Consider the following 4690-nt stretch of genomic DNA (forward strand, 5'->3'; position numbering starts at 1 on the left):
GTGTGAGCACGAGTGTGTGCGTGTCCATGCGTGTGAGCACGAGTGTGTGCGTGTCCGTGCGTGTGAGCACGAGTGTGTGCATGCGTGTGAGCACGAGTGTGTGCATGTCCATGCGTGTGAGCACGAGTGTGTGCATGCGTGTGAGCACGAGTGTGTGTGTGTCCGTGCCTGTGAGCATGTATGTGAGCATGAGTGTGTGCACGTGTGTGAGCAGGTGTGAGATGAGTGCGTGTGAATGTATGTGAGCACGAATGTGTACGTGCGTGTAAGCATGAGTGTGTGCACGTGTGTGCAGTGCATGTGCGTGTGCCTGTGAGCATGTGTCCCTATGCATATATGTGTGAGCATGTCTGTGTGTGCTTGTGTGTATATGTGAGGGCAACTGCACGCACACCTTAGTGTGTGTGTGCGTGCGTGTGCACACATATAGGAGTGTGCATGGCTATTTGCACATAGGTGCAGGAGTGTGCTCATGTACGTGGACACATGTGAGTGTAGTGTGGGGTGTGTATTGCACAAGCATGTGGGTGTATGCCGTGTGCATGCGTGTGTCTGAGTGTGAATGCCTGTGTGCATATGTGTGTGTGCAGTGTGTTCGTGTGTGTCTCCATGGCTCTGGTGCAGCCCAGTGGGTCCCACCAGCTTCATCACGGGCTCCGTGTGACTCTGTGTGACCTTGGACAGGCCTCCTACGCTCTCTGTGCCTCAGTCTACTCAGCTGAAAATAGGGACCACAATAGCAACTTCCTCCGTGGGCCCGGTGAGGGCAGCACGGCTATGTGTGTCAGGGGCTCAGAGTGAGCCTGGGACAGTCACTCAGGGAAAGAGTGGCTTTGCTCGGGCACAGAGCCTGGGGCCCATCTGCCCGCGTGAGGACGTTGCGCTCCCCCCAGGCGGCCCTCGGGAGCCCCGGGCCTTCCCTGGCCATGTGCCTTTGCCTGGGTCCCCGTCTGCGGCCGGGCGGTCTCCCCCCACCTCCCCTTTACCCACTGTCCCTGCCCTGCTGGTCTACCCCCATCTCTGCAGCCTTGTTCAGGCTCCAGCTTCCCCTTAAATGTCATTTCCTCCAAGCGGAAGTGGGGGCCTTTGCCGCTGGCTTGAGTCCCGGGCTCTGTCCTGCTATGGCTCAGTGTCCTTTCTCAACAGCATGATTGTCCCAGGCCTCAGTCTCCCCACCTGCGGTGCAGGAGGAGGCGAGGACTGGTCTTGGTACCGCCTCCCGGCTCCCCCACCGACCCCCTCCAGCCACCGGGCAGGCCGCCCACCCCAGGCTGGAGGGCAGGGCCCTGCACAGGAGTGGGGAGATAGCAACAGCATGTAACAGGAGTGCCCTCCACTCTGAGGCCGCTCGTGACAGATGGGTGATAAAGGGCGGAAAATAGCTCAGGCCTGGGGCCTGTGGAGTGTCACCACCTCCCCACCCATGGAGGACACGCCCCAGGGCAGGGCTTCTCGGACAACAGCCTCTCACCTCTGTTGAGGGGACACTTGCCTCCCCCTGGGGGTAGGGAACGTGGTCGCTGCAGCCTGAGCCTGCCCAGCCTTGTCTCTGGGTGGGGGCCCACCTGGCTGGGCCTGCCAGGCAGAGGTGGGCCAAGGGCGCCTGGGGCTCAGGGCCTGCCCCGGGCCTTCCCCAGAGCTCCTGCTCCAGGCCTGGTGGGTCAGGGTGCGGGGGCGGGGTGGAGCTCAGGCTCTCCTGCACTCCTTCATAGGAGCACAGGTCTGGCCAAGGCCGTGCGTCCACAAGAGCCCTGACCGTCCATGGGGTCTGGCCCACGGAGGCTGAGCCTTTGCAGCCCAGCTCAGCAGCCCAGCCCCACTCCCCCCCAGCCCCGGCTCTGCACACCTCTCCCACCAGCCACCAGGCAGGTGTGAGGCAGGCTGGGCCAGCTCCCGCCTGGCTCACTGCCTCCGATAGCACCAAGCCCCAGGGCCGGGCCACCCGTCCTACCATCGCTCTGTGATGCCACCCGGTAGGCTTCTCACCTCCTCCCGGGCCAGGCTGATCACACCTCTGTGCCCCGCTCGCCCCCCTGCCCACCGACCACCCACTGCCTGCTGGTACGTCCCCATCTGACGCCACCAGGGGTCCCTCTGAGACCCCACCTAGTGCAGCTCTGAACGGGGAGGGAGCCTTCCTGAGCTGTGACCGGGTGGCCGGCAGCCGGGTCAGCACCCACGCCTGCTCCCTGTCACCCCTCACACCCTGCACTGTGCCTGTTCACCCACAGAACCCCGGGGCTCAGGGGATGGAGCTGCTTGCCGGGAGTCCTCTAGTCCTGGGGAAGCTGAGGGTCTCCTCCTGACCCGACCGGTCTGGAGCCTGAGCCCCAGAGCCCCAGGCTGGGCTCGTCTTGCTCACCTGTCCTGGCGACCCCTCCTCCAGGGGCCCCCCGGGCTGGTGCAGCTGGGAGAACCACGTCAGGACCTCGCCCAGCAGAGGCCGGAGCTATAAGCCCCACTGTTCACACACCACGTCCATGCACAGCCGCCCCTCCCCCCGCCCTGTGCACACTCACATACACACTCACATTGCCTCCCCCATATGAGCACATACCACACACAGACCCACGTGCACCGCCCCGGCCCCCCTGGGCTCCTGCAGGTGCCACAGCCCCGGGTGAACTTGCCCAGCTGCCCGGCCCCCAGTCCGCTGGCGGTCAGAGCCTTGAGCAGGGTGGGAACCGGAGCTGTTGTGGCTCACAGGCCAGCAGAGAAGTTTCCATTACAGCTGTGGGACAGTGGCCTCTGGACAGTCTGGCTGTGGAGGAAGCGGTCACCACGGGGCTTGGTGGCCCTGTGTAGTGTTTGCCCTCCCCCTCCCCTGAGCAGCTCCTCTGAATTAAGTGTGTGTGGGGGTTGCTGAGGCCACAAGATGCATGCTACACCTTCTTCCAGCTGGAGAAGGGGACAGGAGGCCATGGACACTCCCATGCCAGCCTCCCCTCAGGAGGGTGGGGGGCAGAGTGAGGGTCAATGGGAAGGGGTCCCCAGGAAGGGCTGGCTGCCCCCAGCCCAGCGCTCACAACCCAGAGCAGGCTGGCAGCTGCCCAGATAACACACATTTCTGACTTGAGCAAGAGGAGAACCCCTGGGGGCCACCCCCTGGCTGACCACTGCTCACTGGGCTTGCCTAGGCGCCTGCCTGGGGCTGGGGGCATGGGGACCAGGAGCTGTCCCGGCAGTCTCCAGAGACACTCCCCCACATCTCCGGACATGGGGCAACAGCAGGTCAGGGTGATGGCTGGGTGTCTGCTGGGTGCAGGGGGATGCCCTAGAATGGGGGATCTTGGCCTTGAGAGCCCCAGGCAGAAGGGAGCAGGTGGACTCTAGCCTAGACCCTGGCCCCAGGGGTACCCAGGTAGGTCACTCACCCCGAGTTCCAGGCCCCCTTGTAGAGTGGCGGTCTATGCCCACCATCCAGCACGCTGTGAAGATGGAGACAATGTGCTAACCGTCCTAGAGGGGCCTGCACACAGTAGGTGCCCAATAAATGCTGTGTTCTGAGTTGGAAGTGTGACCCATGTGCACGGTGGGCCAGAAGGGAGATTCCTTCTGATCAAGTCAGCTCAGAGAAGGGCATTCCCTGAGGGTAACCAAATGCTGTGGCCTGGGCTGTGTGACCAGAGTAGACCCCACTCCCCGCTCAGCCTGGCTGTGCCTGCGCAGACCCGCCCTCAGCAGGACCCCCGGGCCTTTGAGGAAGGCTTGCTGGTGTCCGTGCCCGACCCTGCCGTCCTGGCCACAGCCCCTGCGAACTGACAAGACTCCTGGCTTCCGAAAGGACAGCGCTCGGCTCACCGCCAGGCGGATTTGTAGAGACTTGCACCCCAGCTTTGTGGTGGGAACTGGCCAAGTTCCCACCTCCCCCGTAGATGGCCGGGGCTCAGGGAGGGCCCTCATGTCAGGCCAGGCTGCTGAGGGAGGGCTCAGAGCGCCAGGGACTTGTGTCTCCGTGATTGCACACCACCCCCACTTTTCAGACAAAACATGAGGTTCAGAGGGGCCTGGGTCTTCTGGGGTCACTGACGGCCCTGGTTTGCTTGGGAATGTGCCCATTTTAGCACTGAAAGGCCATGTCCCAGGTGAACGGGATGATAAGCCCCCCAGTCCTTGTCCAGGCCCGCAGTGCGCTCTGGCTGCCCGCCCGCGGCAGGCTTTCTGCCGGCACCTCTGGCAGCTTCGTCCCACCTGGGAAGTGAGCTTCTCCCTGTCGCCCTGAGCTGGGCCCTCACCTGGCTCCTCCTGGGCCATGAAGCCAGGCTCTGCGGCGTCCTCCAGAGAGAGTGGCTCAGTGCAGTGCTGGCCCGACCTCGGGGTCCCTGGAGAGGCGGTCCCGGGCCTGTCCAGCCTCTTGCTGCTGGGGTCTGGAGCTGCTGCCGGCAGCCTGTGGGGCCCGTCTGTGGCCAGCCGGCGTCCCCGCCCCAGGCCCCTCAGCAGGGTGCAGAGCTTGGCCAGCTGGCAGGAGCTGAGCTATAATTACCTCTCCCCTTTGGCAGAAATAGCAGTGACCCTGCGGATAGGCCGCTGGCCCTGGTGCAGGAGAGGAGCTACTGGTTTCCCAGGCCCCGGACAGAGACAAGATGAGGGGTCAGTGCCCCCTCCCTGCCCTCCCGGTTTCCGGTTCCAGAGCTGTGCGGCCCTTGGAAAGTCCATGGATTGGAATCAGAGGCAGAGCGGGGGGGGGGGG

The 4690-nt window shown here is 63.8% G+C and overlaps 1 protein-coding gene across 1 annotated transcript in view; it reads right to left on the bottom strand.

Annotated features, from left to right (window-relative positions):
• The window catches only part of CUNH14orf180 (chromosome unknown C14orf180 homolog), a 12359-nt gene extending 8043 nt beyond the window's left edge, over positions 1-4316 (bottom strand). The window contains exon 1 of the mRNA XM_040641238.1: positions 4236-4316. The gene's annotated coding sequence lies outside the window, so the exon portion shown is untranslated. The remainder of the gene's footprint in view (positions 1-4235) is intronic.
• Between the last annotated feature and the right edge of the window lie 374 nt (positions 4317-4690).

This window comes from Ursus maritimus, unplaced genomic scaffold (genome assembly GCF_017311325.1).
Source record: "Ursus maritimus isolate PB19 unplaced genomic scaffold, ASM1731132v1 scaffold_25, whole genome shotgun sequence".
Taxonomy (NCBI): Eukaryota; Metazoa; Chordata; class Mammalia; order Carnivora; family Ursidae; genus Ursus; species Ursus maritimus.